Below are 14,773 nucleotides of genomic sequence, written 5' to 3' on the forward strand. Positions count from 1 at the left end.
AGAGGAAAGGTATCTCCATAAAGAGGACAGTAACCTCCGTAAAGAGGACAGTATCCTCCGTAAAGAGGACAGTAACCTCTGTAAAGAGGACAGTAGACTCTGTAAAGAGGACAGTAGTCTCCGTGAAGAGGAAAGGTCACTCCGTAAAGAGGACAGTAACCCCCGTAAAGAGGACAGTAGACTCTGTAAAGAGAACAGTAACCCCTGTAAAGAGGACAGTAACCTCCGTAAAGAGGACAGTAACCTCCATAAAGAGGACAGTAACCTCTGTAAAGAGGAAAGGTATCTCCATAAAGAGGACAGTAACCTCTGTAAAGAGGAAAGGTCACTCCGTAAAGACGACTGTAACCTCTGTAAAGAGGACAGTAACCTCCGTAAAGAGGACAGTAACCTCTGTAAAGAGGACAGTAGTCTCCGTAAAGAGGACAGTAACCTCTGTAAAGAGGAAAGGTACCTCCATAAAGTGGACAGTAGTCTCCGTAAAGAGGAAAGATCACTCCGTAAGGAGGACAGTAACCTCTGTAAAGAGGACAGTAGTCTCCGTAAAGAGGACAGTAACCTCTGTAAAGAGGAAAGGTATCTCCATAAAGAGGACAGTAGTCTCCGTAAAGATGAAAGGTCACTCCGTAAAGAGGACAGTAGCCTCTGTAAAGAGGAAAGGTATCTCCATAAAGAGGACAGTAGTCTCCGTAAAGAGGAAAGGTCACTCCGTAAAGAGGACAGTAACCTCAGTAAAGAGGAAAGGTCACTCCGTAAAGAGGACAGTAACCTCTGTAAAGAGGAAAGGTATCTCCATAAAGAGGACAGTAGTCTCCGTAAAGAGGACAGTAACCTCTGTAAAGAGGAAAGGTCACTCCGTAAAGAGGACAGTTACCTCTGTAAAGAGGAAAGGTATCTCCGTAAAGAGGACAGTAACCATCAAGGGTAAATTACCTTCAAGAGTTAAGTGTAATGCGCTTCTCGACAATGCCTTTGTTGAGGGAGGGGCTGGGTGGGGAGGGGCTTGGCTGGGTGGGTAGGGGTTTGGCGGGGTGGGGAGGGGCTTGGCTGGGTGGGGAGGGGCTTGGCTGTGTGGGGAGGGGCTTGGCTGGGTGGGGAGGGGCTTGGCGGGGTGGGGAGGGGCTGGGTGGGGAGGGGAGGTGCTTGGCTGGGTGGGGAGGGGCTTGGCTGGGTGGGGAGGGGCTTGGCTGGGTGGGGAGGGGTTTGGCGGGGTGGGGAGGGGCTGGGTGGGGTGGGGAGGGGCTTGTTCTCTGAGTGAGTGGCCGGGATTCAATCAAAGAACACACATTCACATCCCCATCTCTCCATCCCCCTGCAGTGTCTCAGACTGCTTCCGTAGAGCATGGTAGTATTAAGCTGCCTCTCCAGATCGTGTCTTCCTCCCCATCTCCTTCCTTGATGCTCGGTACAGTTTAATACTGAGACTGGGCAGATCGTACAGTTCATCCAGATGGAACCTGGTCTGGAACCGTTCTACGAACTGGTTCTCTCTGTCCAGACGGAACCTCATGGCCCAGAGGATCTCTGTCCCGTCCTGACACAGGTGATCGAAGGTGTCCAAGAGCTCCGCCAGGTAGGGGTGGCAGTACACCACATCGGCAGCGAACACGTAGTCGTAGTGACAGGCAGCCCGAGGGAAGTGTTGTTCCAGCTCCTTCCCCCCAGGACAGCTCAGTGACACGAGGAGCGTGTCTACAGGAACCCCTGGTGTTACGCAGGACGTTATACTGCAGGTTACTCAGCACCTCCGGCAGGTCTGTGGACGTCACCTTGGCACCTAGGGAAAAAAACTCCAGTTACCAAACAGGAAGGAGATGTCTGTCCTCTGAAGAGGGCGGTTTCACCGGACCAGACGTGCTACCTGTCCCAGACCTGCTGTTTTCAACTCTCTAGAGACAGCAGGAGCGGTAGAGATCCTCTCAATGATCGGCTATGAAAAGCCAACTGACATTTACTCATGAGGTGCTGACCTGTTGCACCCTCTACAACCACTGTAATTATTACTATTTGACCCTGCTGGTCATCTATGAACATTTGAACATCTTGGACATGTTCTGTTATAATCTCCACCCGGTACAGCCAGAAGAGGACTGGCCACCCCACATAGCCTGGTTCCTCTCTAGATTTCTTCCTAGGTTCTGGCCTTTCTAGGGAGTTTTTCCTAGCCACCGTGCTTCTACACCTGCATTGCTTGATGTTTGGGGTTTTAGGCTGGGTTTCTGGAGAGCACTTTGAGATATCAGCTGATCTACGTAGGGCTTTATAAATACATTTGATTGATTGATTGGATGGGGAAAAACTAAAACAAAAAAACCACGAAAAACTAAAACAGTGAAAAAACCCCTAGGACACGAACAAGGAGGGTGTCTGGGACCCCCAGGACAGCTCAGTGATACGAGGAGGGTGTCTGGGACCCCCTAGGACAGCTCAGTGATACGAGGAGGGTGTCTGGGACCCCCTAGGACAGCTCAGTGATACGAGGAGGGTGTCTGGGGCCCCCAGGACAGCTCAGTGATACGTGGCGTGTGTCTGGGACCCCCCAGGACAGGTCAGTGATACGAAGAGGGTGTCTGGGGCCCCCCAGGACAGCTCAGTGATACGAGGAGGGTGTCTGGGACCCCCCAGGACAGCTCAGTGATACGAGGAGGGTGTCTGGGACCCCCCAGGACAGCTCAGTGATACGAGGAGGGTGTCTGGGACCCCCCAGGACAGCTCAGTGATACGAGGAGGGTGTCTGGGACCCGCCAGGACAGCTCAGTGATACGAGGAGGGTGTCTGGGGCCCCCCAGGACAGCTCAGTGATACGAGGAGGGTGTCTGGGGCCCCCCAGGACAGCTCAGTGATACGAGGAGGGTGTCTGGGACCCCCCATGAGACTTTGTAAATACAAGATTGTCTCACCTAGAAGGCTTGTAACTATGGAGACCAGACCAGTCCCGGCGCCCAGCTCGATGACGTTCTTGTCCAGCAGGTTGTACGTGTCACGGTGCGTATCCAGGAAGTAACACAGCACTATGACCTGATGGGAAATAAACACAATGCAATGTGAACTAACAGGACATTATAAAAATTAAGTTGATGGATGAAGATGTACATGGTGAGGAAAAAAGTGGAATTTAAAAGTAATGATTGTGATGAAAATTCGTGTAAAGGTTGTGTTAGTGAGGATGATGAAGGAGACCATAAGGGTAGTGTTAGTGAGGATGATGAAGGTGCCCCTAAGGGTAGTGTTAGTGAGGATGATGAAGGTGAGTGGTTGTGTTAGTGAGGATGACGAAGGTGAGTGGTAGTGTTAGTGAGGATGATGAAGGTGACCATAAGGGTAGTGTTAGTGAGGATGATGAAGGTGACCATAAGGGTTGTGTTAGTGAGGATGATGAAGGTGACCATAAGGGTTGTGTTAGTGAGGATGATGCAGGTGAGTGGTAGTGTTAGTGAGGATGATGAAGGTGAGTGGTATTGTTAGTGAGGATGATGAAGGTGAGTGGTAGTGTCAGTGAGGATGATGAAGGTGAAGTGGTATTGTTAGTGAGGATGATGAAGGTGAGTGTTAGTGTCAGTGAGGATGACGAAGGTGAGTGGTAGTGTTAGTGAGGATGATGAAGATGACCATAAGGGTAGTGTTAGTGAGGATGATGAAGGTGACCATAAGGGTAGTGTTAGTGAGGATGATGAAGGTGACCATAAGGGTAGTGTTAGTGAGGATGATGAAGGTGAGCGGTAGGGTAGTGTTAGTGAGGATGATGAAGGTGAGTGGTACTGTTAGTGAGGATGATGAAGGTGACCATAAGGGTAGTGTTAGTGAGGATGATGAAGGAGGGTGGTAGTGTTAGTGAGGATGATGAAGGTGACCATAAGGGTAGTGTTAGTGAAGATGATGAAGGTGAGCGGTAGGGTAGTGTTAGTGAGGACGATGAAGGTAAGGGAAGGGTAGTGTTAGTGAGGATGATGAAGGTGAGTGGTAGGGTAGTGTTAGTGAGGATGATGAAGGTGACCATAAGGGAAGTGTTAGTGAAGATGATGAAGGTGACCATAAGGGTAGTGTTAGTGAGGATGATGAAGGTCCCAATAAGGGTAGTGTTAGTAAGGATGACGAAGGTGACCACAAGGGTAGTGTTAGTGAGGATGACGAAGGTGAGCGGTAGGGTAGTGTTAGTGAGGATGATGAAGGTGAGTGGTAGTGTTAGTGAGGATGATGAAAGTGAGTGTAAGGGTAGTGTTAGTGAGGATGATGAAGGTGACCATAAGGGTAGTGTTAGTGAGGATGATGAAGGTGACCATAAGGGTAGTGCTAGTGAAGATGATGAAGGTGAGTGGTAGGGTAGTGTTAGTGAGTATGATGAAGGTGACCATAAGGGTAGTGTTAGTGAGGATGATGAAAGTGGGCATAGAGGTAGTGTTAGTGAGGATGATGAAGGTGAGAAGGTTAGTGGTAGTGAGGATGATGAAGGTGAGTGTAGGGTAGTGTTAGTGAGGATGATGAAGGTGAGTGAAGGTTAGTGTTAGTGAGGATGATGAAGGTGAGCGGTAGGGTAGTGTTAGTGAGGATGATGAAGGTGAGTGGTAGTGTTAGTGAGGATGATGAAGGTGAGCGGTAGGGTAGTGTTAGTGAGGATGATGAAGGTGAGTGGTAGTGTTAGTGAGGATGATGAAGGTGAGCGGTAGGGTAGTGTTAGTGAGGATGATGAAGGTGAGTGGTAGTGTTAGTGAGGATGATGAAAGTGAGTGTAAGGGTAGTGTTAGTGAGGATGATGAAGGTGACCATAAGGGTAGTGTTAGTGAGGATGATGAAGGTGACCATAAGGGTAGTGTTAGTGAGGATGATGAAGGTGAGCATAGAGGTAGTGTTAGTGAGGATGATGAAGGTGACCATAAGGGTAGTGTTAGTGAGGATGATGAAGGTGAGAGCATAAGGGTAGTGTTAGTGAGGATGATGAAGGTGAGTGAAGGGTAGTGTTAGTGAGGATGATGAAGGTGAGCGATAGGGTAGTGTTAGTGAGGATGATGAAGGTGAGCGGTAGGGTAGTGAGGATGATGAAGGTGAGTGTAAGGGTAGTGTTAGTGAGGATGATGAAGGTGAGTGAAGGTTAGTGTTAGTGAGGATGATGAAGGTGAGCGGTAGGGTAGTGTTAGTGAGGATGATGAAGGTGAGTGGTAGTGTTAGTGAGGATGATGAAGGTGAGCGGTAGGGTAGTGTTAGTGAGGATGATGAAGGTGAGAGGTAGTGATAGTGAGGATGATGAAGGTGACCATAAGGGTAGTGTTAGTGAGGATGATGAAGGTGGGCGTAGAGGTAGCGTTCGTGAGGATGATGAAGGTGAGCGGTAGGGTAGTGTTAGGTAGGATGATGAAGGTGGGCGGAAGGCGCTTGTTGTACCGAGGGCCACATCACAGCGCCGTAGAGGTCATGTGACTCCTTGATCTTGATCTGATGGTCAGCGAAGGTGTATCCCTCCCAGGCTTCCACGGTGATCAGAGACTGGATGATCCTCCTGGACATGATGGCAGCTGCCAGCTCAGCATCCACATCCACACCTGGCAACACAATTACATCATATTTATTCTATGTAGGACACGTGAAATGGAACTATTTCCCATCATCCTCTCTCTCACGGGCGGCAGGGTAGTCTAGTGGTTAGAGCGTTGGGCTAGTAACCGGAAGGTTGCAAGTTCAAATCCCCCAGCTGACAAGGTACAACTCTGTCATTCTGCCCCTGAACAGGGCGTGTTTGAAAAATAAGAATTTGTTCTTAACTGACTTGCCAAGTAAAATAAAAGTATATATTTTTTTAAAGTACAGTCTCAGGTTGTAGGCGTATCCCATCATCCTCTCTCTCAGTACAGTCTCAGGTTGTAGACGTATCCCATCATCCTCTCTCTCAGTACAGTCTCAGGTTGTCCTCTCAGTACAGTCTCAGGTTGTAGACGTATCCCATCATCCTCTCAGTACAGTCTCAGGTTGTAGACGTATCCCATCATCCTCTCTCTCAGTACAGTCTCAGGTTGTAGACGTATCCCATCATCCTCTCTCTCAGTACAGTCTCAGGTTGTAGACGTATCCCATCATCCTCTCTCTCAGTACATCCCATCATCCTCTCTCAGGACAGTCTCAGGTTGTAGACGTATCCCATCATCCTCTCTCTCAGTACAGTCTCAGGTTGTAGACGTATCCCATCATCCTCTCTCTCAGTACAGTCTCAGGTTGTAGACGTATCCCATCATCCTCTCTCTCAGTACAGTCTCAGGTTGTTGAGGTATCCCATCATCCTCTCTCTCAGTACAGTCTCAGGTTGTCCTCTCAGTACAGTCTCAGGTTGTAGGCGTATCCCATCATCCTCTCTCTCAGTACAGTCTCAGGTTGTAGACGTATCCCATCATCCTCTCTCTCAGTACAGTCTCAGGTTGTAGACGTATCCCATCATCCTCTCTCTCAGTACAGTCTCAGGTTGTCAGGTTGACGTATCCCATCATCCTCTCTCTCAGTACAGTCTCAGGTTGTAGACGTATCCCATCATCCTCTCTCTCAGTACAGTCTCAGGTTGTAGACGTATCCCATCATCCTCTCTCTCAGTACAGTCTCAGGTTGTAGGCGTATCCCATCATCCTCTCTCTCAGGACAGTCTCAGGTTGTAGACGTATCCCATCATCCTCTCAGTACAGTCTCAGGTTGTAGACGTATCCCATCATCCTCTCTCTCAGGACAGTCTCAGGTTGTAGACGTATCCCATCATCCTCTCTCTCAGTACAGTCTCAGGTTGTTGTACAGTCTCATCCCATCATCCTCTCTCTCAGTACAGTCTCAGGGTTGTCCTCTCAGTACAGTCTCAGGTTGTAGGCGTATCCCATCATCCTCTCTCTCAGTACAGTCTCAGTACAGTTGTTAGACGTATCCCATCATCCTCTCTCTCAGTACAGTCTCAGGTTGTAGACGTATCCCATCATCTCTCTCTCAGTACAGTCTCAGGTTGTTGACGTATCCCATCATCCTCTCTCAGTACAGTCTCAGGTTGTAGACGTATCCCATCATCCTCTCAGTCTCAGTCCCATCAGTCTCAGGTTGTTGTCGTATCCCATCATCCTCTCTCTCTCAGTACAGTCTCAGGTTGTAGACGTATCCCATCATCTCTCTCTCAGTACAGTCTCAGGTTGTAGACGTATCCCATCATCCTCTCTCTCAGTACAGTCTCAGGTTGTTGTCGTATCCCATCATCCTCTCTCTCAGTACAGTCTCAGGTTGTAGACATATCCCATCATCCTCTCTCAGTACAGTCTCAGGTTGTACAGTCTCAGGTTGTTGACGTATCCCATCATCCTCTCTCTCAGACAGTCTCATCCCATCATCCTCTCTCTCAGTACAGTCTCAGGTTGTAGATCCCATCATCAGTACAGTCCATCATCCTCTCTCTCAGTACAGTCTCAGGTTGTCTCAGACGTATCCCATCATCCTCTCTCTCAGTACAGTCTCAGGTTGTAGACGTATCCCATCATCCTCTCTCTCTCAGTACAGTCTCAGGTTGTAGACGTATCCCATCATCCTCTCTCTCAGTACAGTCTCAGGTTGTAGACGTATCCCATCATCCTCTCTCTCAGTACAGTCTCAGGTTGTAGACGTATCCCATCATCCTCTCTCTCAGTACAGTCTCAGGTTGTTGTCGTATCCCATCATCCTCTCTCTCAGTACAGTCTCAGGTTGTAGACGTATCCCATCATCCTCTCTCTCAGTACAGTCTCAGGTTGTCCTCTCAGTACAGTCTCAGGTTGTAGACGTATCCCATCATCCTCTCTCTCTCAGTACAGTCTCAGGTTGTAGACGTATCCCATCATCCTCTCTCTCTCAGTACAGTCTCAGGTTGTCCTCTCAGTACAGTCTCAGGTTGTAGACGTATCCCATCATCCTCTCTCTCAGTACAGTCTCAGGTTGTCCTCTCAGTACAGTCTCAGGTTGTAGACGTATCCCATCCTCTCTCTCAGTACAGTCTCAGGTTGTAGACGTATCCCATCATCCTCTCTCTCAGTACAGTCTCAGGTTGTAGACGTATCCCATCATCCTCTCTCTCAGTACAGTCTCAGGTTGTAGACGTATCCCATCATCCTCTCTCTCAGTACAGTCTCAGGTTGTAGACGTATCCCATCATCCTCTCTCTCAGTACAGTCTCAGGTTGTAGACGTATCCCATCATCCTCTCTCTCAGTACAGTCTCAGGTTGTAGACGTATCCCATCATCCTCAGTCCAGTAACCTAGTCCCTCAGTAGAGTAACATAACCCCTCTACACAGCTAGCTGACCCAGTCCAGTAACCTAGTCCCTCAGTAGAGTAACATAACCCCTCTACACGGCTAGCTGACCCAGTCCAGTAACCTAGTCCCTCAGTAGAGTAACATAACCCCCCTCTAGCTGACGTCCAGCTAGCTGACCCAGTCCAGTAACCTAGTCCCTCAGTAGAGTAACATAAGTCCCCCCTCTACACAGCTAGCTGACCCAGTCCAGTAACCTAGTCCCTCAGTAGAGTAACATAACCCCTCTACACAGCTAGCTGACCCAGTCCAGTAACCTAGCCCCTCAGTAGAGTAACATAACCCCTCTACACAGCTAGCTGACCCAGTCCAGTAACCTAGTCCCTCAGTAGAGTAACATAACCCCTCTAACACAGCTAGCTGACCCAGTCCAGTAACCTAGCCCCTCAGTAGAGTAACATAACCCCTCTACACAGCTAGCTGACCCAGTCCAGTAACCTAGTCCCTCAGTAGAGTAACATAACCCCTCTACACAGCTAGCTGACCCAGTCCAGTAACCTAGTCCCTCAGTAGAGTAGCATAACCCCTCTACACAGCTAGCTGACCCAGTCCAGTAACCTAGTCCCTCAGTAGAGTAACATAACCCCTCTACACAGCTAGCTGACCCAGTCCAGTAAACCTAGTGACCCAGTCCTCAGTAGAGTAACCCATAAGCTAGCTGACCCAGTCCAGTAACATAACCCCTCTACACAGCTAGCTGACCCAGTCCAGTAACCTAGTCCCTCAGTAGAGTAACATAACCCCTCTACACGGCTAGCTGACCCAGTCCAGTAACCTAGTCCCTCAGTAGAGTAACATAACCCCTCTACACAGCTAGCTGACCCAGTCCAGTAACCTAGTCCCCTCAGTAACCCCTCTAGCCCCTCAGTCCAGTAACCTAGTCCCTCAGTAACCCAGTCCTAACCTAGTCCCCAGTAACCTAGCCCCTCCAGTAACCTAGCCCCTCAGTAACCTAACCCCCAGTAGTAACCTAGTCCCTCAGTAGCCTAGCCCCTCAGTAGTCCCCTAGCCCCTCAGTAGCCTAGCCCCTCAGTAGCCTAGCCCCTCAGTAGCCTAGCCCCTCAGTAACCTAGCCCCTCAGTAGCCTAGCCCCTCAGTAGCCTAGCCCTTCAGTAGCCTAGCCCCTCAGTAGCCTAACCCCTCAGTAACCTAGCCCCTCAGTAGCCTAGCCCCTCAGTAGCCCCTCAGTCCAGTAACATAACCCCTCTATGTAGTCGATTAGCGCCTGGCAGGTTATTTGCGGCCTCTCTGACACAGACATGCAGCTGGTATACCAGTTATGTAAGCTAGTGAGGGGAGAGACAGAGAAGAGCTCTTAAATCACTTCACAGCCTGTGTGTGTGTGTCTCTATGTGTGTGTGTGTGTGTCAATGTACCCGATTTCAATGCTATAAACACGTCTATAAAGCCCTATAAAACACGACTCACCGCTCATAGTGACCATCAATGAATGAATAACAACCAATCTACCAACTATCGACGCTTTTGATATGTACAGAAATAACCAACATAGTTGACCCATCTGTTCTGTAGGCGTGTGGATCTGACAGCTCTAGCTACCTACCTTCCGTTTCAGCATCTTCCTCAGTCTGGACAGCCTGGGTCAGGAGGGGGTTCATGTCTCTGTCCTGGAGTAGTGCTGAGGGGTTTGTGGGTAGTAGCAGTAACAATCTGACCGTGTTGCTCCAAAGTGGTGTGTTGGATATCCAGGGCTCTCAAAGGGCTCTAGTCAGGTCGGCTGGCTGTGTGTTGTGAGGGGTTGGTATATGGTTCTCTTTCTCCTTTCCTTCCCTCCCTCCCTCGGCATACTGGGTATGGTACTCCCCTCCCTCCCTCGGCATACTGGGTATGGTACTCCCCTCCCTCCCTCGGCATACTGGGTATGGTACTCCCCTCACTCTCTCGGCATAATGGGTATGGTACTCCCCTCCCTCTCCCCCTCCCTCCCTCGGCATACTGGGTATGGTACTCCCCCTCCCTCCCTCGGCATACTGGGTATGGTACTCCCCTCCCTCTCTCCCTCCCTCCCTCCCTCGGCATACTGGGTATGGTACTCCCCTCCCTCCTTCCCTCCCTCAGCATACTGGGCATGGTACTCCCCTCCCTCCTTTCCTTCCCTCCCTCCGTTGGCATACTGGGTATGGTACTCCCCCTCGGTCCCCCTCTCCCTCCCTCCCTCCGTTGGCATACTGGGTATGGTACTCCCCTTCCCACTCCCTCTCCCTCCCTCCTTTCATTCCCTCCCTCTGTTGGCATACTGGGTATGGTACTCCCCTCCCTCTCTCCTTTCCTTCCCTCCCTCTCTCCCTTCCCTCCCTCCCTCCGTTGGCATACTGGGTATGTTACTCTCCTCCCTCTCTCCTTTCCTTCCCTCCCTCTCTCCTTTCCTTCCCTCCCTCCGTTGGCATACTGGGTATGGTACTCCCCCTCCTTCCCTCTCTCCTTTCCTTCCCTCCCTCCCTCTGTTGGCATACTGCCTGGTGGGTCAGCCAGAGAGAGAATGGGCCAGCCAGAGAGAGAGGGAAACATGGATTAGAGAGAATGAAGAAAACAGGTGAGAGAAGTGCTAGAGGGAGGAAGGGCTAGAGAGAGAGAAGGGCTAGAGAGAGAGAAGGGCTAGAGGGAGGAAGGGCTAGAGGGAGGAAGAGCGAGAGAAGGCTAGGGGGAAGGGCTAGATAGAAGCCTGGGAGGAAGGGCTAGAGAGAGAAGAATAGGAAGGAAGGGCTAGAGAGAGAGAAAGCTAGGGGAAGGGCTAGAGAGACAGAAGGTTGGGAGGAAGGGCTAGAGAGAGACGGCTGGGAGGAAGGGCTAGAGAGAGAGAAGGCTGGGAGGAAGGGCTAGAGAGAGAGAAGGCTGGGAGGAAGGGCTAGAGAGAGAAGGGCTCGAGGGAGGAAGGGCTAGAGAGAGGAAGACAGAGAAGGCTAGGGGGAAGGGCTAGATAGAGAGAAGGCTGGGAGGAAGGGGTAGTAGAGAGAGAGAATGTTGGGAGGAAGGGCTATATAGAGAGAAGGCCGGGAGGAAGGGCTAGATAGAGAGAAGGCTGGGAGGAAGGGCTATATAGAGAGAAGGCTGGGAGGAAGGGCTAGATAGAAGGCTGGGAGGAAGGGCTAGAGAGAGAGAAGAATAGGAAGGAAGGGCTAGAGAGAGAGAAAGCTAGGGGAAGGGCTAGAGAAAGAGAAGGTTGGGAGGAAGGGCTAGAGAGAGACGGCTGGGAGGAAGGGCTAGAGAGAGAGAAGGCTGGGAGGAAGGGCTAGAGACAGAGAAGGCTGGGAGGAAGGGCTAGAGAGATAGAAGGCTGGGAGGAAGGGCTAGAGAGATAGAAGGCTGGGAGGAAGGGCTAGAGAGATAGAAGGCTGGGAGGAAGGGCTTGAGAGAGAGAAGGCTGGGAGGACTAGAGAGAGAGAGAGAGAGAAGACTAGGAAGGGCTAGAGAGAGAGAGAGAAGACTAGGAAGGGCTAGAGAGAGAGAGAGAAGACTAGGATGGGCTAGAGAGAGACGGCTGGGAGGAAGGGCTAGAGAGAGAGAAGGCTGGGAGGAAGGGCTAGAGAGAGAGAAGGCTGGGAGGAAGGGCTAGAGAGAGGAAGACAGAGAAGGCTAGGGGGAAGGGCTAGAGAGATAGAAGGCTGGGAGGAAGGGCTTGAGAGAGAGAAGGCTGGGAGGACTAGAGAGAGAGAGAGAGAAGACTAGGAAGGGCTAGAGAGAGAGAAGACTAGGAAGGGCTAGAGAGAGAGAGAGAAGACTAGGAAGGGCTAGAGAGAGAGAAGGCTGGGAGGACTAGAGAGAGAAGACTAGGAAGGGCTTGAGAGAGAAGGCTGGGAGGACTAGAGAGAGAGAGAGAGAAGACTAGGAAGGGCTTGAGAGAGAAGGCTGGGAGGACTAGAGAGAGAGAGAGAGAAGACTAGGAAGGGCTAGACAGAGAGAGAAGACTAGGAAGGGCTAGAGAGAGAGAAGGCTAGGGGGAAGGGCTAGAGAGAGAAGGCTGGGAGGATGGGCTTGAGAGAGAGAAGGCTGGGAGGATTAGAGAGAGAGAGAGAAGACTAGGAAGGGCTAGAGAGAGAGAGAGAAGACTAGGAAGGTTTAGAGAGAGAGAAGACTAGGAAGGGCTAGAGAGAGAGAGAAGACTAGGAAGGGCTAGAGAGAGAGAGAGAAGACTAGGAAGGGCTAGAGAGAGAGAGAGAAGACTAGGAAGGGCTAGAGAGAGAGAGAGAAGACTAGGAAGGGCTAGAGAGGGGAGAGAGAGACTAAGGTGAGTGTTCTAGCAGAGTACCTTGACAAATAGTGACAAGGAGGGGGACATTATCATTACAAACACTGACAGTTAGCCTCACTAAGAACACTGTTGCTCCCTACCTGCTGCATTCTACCTGCTGTTCTCTACCTGCTGCATTCTACCTGCTGCATCCTACCTGCTGTTCTCTACCTGCTGTTCTACCTGCTGTTCTCTACCTGCTGTTCTACCTGCTGTTCTCTACCTGCTGCATTCTACCTGCTGTTCTCGACCTGCTGCATCCTACCTGCTGTTCTACCTGCTGTTCTCTACCTGCTGTTCTCTACCTGCTGCATTCTACCTGCTGTTCTCGACCTGCTGTTCTACCTGCTGTTCTCTACCTGCTGTTCCCTTCCTGTTAAAGAACGATGCTGTCTCTCTGAGGCATCCCTTCCTGTTAAAGAACGATGCGGTCTCTCTGAGGCATCCCTTCCTGTTAAAGAACGATGCTGTCTCTCTGAGGCATCCCTTCCTGTTAAAGAACGTTGCTGTCTCTCTGAGGCATCCCTTCCTGTTAAAGAACGCGCTGTCTCTCTGAGGCATCCCTTCCTGTTAAAGAATCATGCTGTCTCTCTGAGGCATCCCTTCCTGTTAAAGATCCCTCTGATGACATCATGTCTGGGCACAACACAGCTTCCTGTTATTGGTCATATAAGATGCTGTCATCTCTGAGGCATCCCTTCCTGTTAAAGAACGATGCTGTCTCTCTGATGACATCATGTCCTGTTTAAAGAACGATGCTGTTTCTCTGGGCATCCCTTCCCCTGTTAAAGAACATGCTGTCTCTGAGGCATCCCTTCCTGCTGCCTGTTTAGGTCATATATAAAGAACGATGTAAACATGCAGAGACCCATGTTTAAACAAATAACAAGACTGCCTTTGTAATCATGTCATGGGTTTACAACACAGCGCCTGTTTATTGGTCATATATATCCCTCTGATGACATCATGTCATGGGTTTACAACACAGCGCCTGTTTATTGGTCATATATATCCCTCTGATGACATCATGTCATGGGTTTACAACACAGCGCCTGTTTATTGGTCATATATAGATCCCTCTGATGACATCATGTCATGGGTTTACAACACAGCGCCTGTTTATTGGTCATATATAGATCCCTCTGATGACATCATGTCATGGGTTTACAACACAGCGCCTGTTTATTGGTCATATATATATCCCTCTGATGACATCATGTCATGGGTTTACAACACAGCGCCTGTTTATTGGTCATATATATATCCCTCTGATGACATCATGTCATGTTTACAACACAGCGCCTGTTTATTGGTCATATATAGATCCCTCTGATGACATCATGTCATGGGTTTACAACACAGCGCCTGTTTATTGGTCATATATAGATCCCTCTGATGACATCATGTCATGGGTTTACAACACAGCGCCTGTTTATTGGTCATATATATATCCCTCTGATGACATCATGTCATGGGTTTACAACACAGCGCCTGTTTATTTTATATATCCCTCTGATGACATCATGTCATGGGTTTACAACACAGCGCCTGTTTATTGGTCATATATATATCCCTCTGATGACATCATGTCATGGGTTTACAACACAGCGCCTGTTTATTGGTCATATATATATCCCTCTGATGACATCATGTCATGGGTTTACAACACAGCGCCTGTTTATTGGTCATATATATCCCTCTGATGACATCATCAACAAGAGACGGTCGAGAGTTTAAAGTGTCACAGTGTCTTCCTTCCTCTGCCTCTCCCCCCGCCTCTCTTCCCCCCCCTCCCACCTCTCGGTTGGCCCCTAAACACTGACTGGGCCGTTACCATGGCGACCCCGCTGTCACCGTCGTCCCCGGAACTGCTGCTGTCATTCTGCTCCGTCCTATTAGGGAGGAGTTTAGGTTGAGGTACTCCGTTATTAGGAGGAGGAAGCACTTCTTTCCTCTGCTGGCTGGCTCCTCCCACAGCCAGGTTGGCCCCTCCCACATTCTGACTAACCACTCCTACTTCCTCTCTTTCTTGGCTGGCCACTCCCACATCCTGGTTGGCTCTTCCCACATTCTCTTGAGCAGGCTTACTGACCTCTGACCCCAGGAACCCCCCTGTCCCCTCTTCCACCTCTCCCTTCCTCTGCTTTGGCTCTGACCCCTTCCCTCTTTTAGCCTTGGACGGAGAGCCAGTCCCCTCTTCTTCCTCTTCCCTCCCTCCGTCCTCCCTCCCT

General features: G+C 50.1%; 1 pseudogene; it reads right to left on the reverse strand.

The window, feature by feature from the left end:
- Positions 1–1,125: 1,125 nt before the first annotated feature.
- LOC124018312 lies at positions 1,126–10,101 on the reverse strand (annotated as a pseudogene).
- Between the last annotated feature and the right edge of the window lie 4,672 nt (positions 10,102–14,773).

Source organism: Oncorhynchus gorbuscha, unplaced genomic scaffold (genome assembly GCF_021184085.1).
Source record: "Oncorhynchus gorbuscha isolate QuinsamMale2020 ecotype Even-year unplaced genomic scaffold, OgorEven_v1.0 Un_scaffold_472, whole genome shotgun sequence".
Classification (NCBI taxonomy): Eukaryota; Metazoa; Chordata; class Actinopteri; order Salmoniformes; family Salmonidae; genus Oncorhynchus; species Oncorhynchus gorbuscha.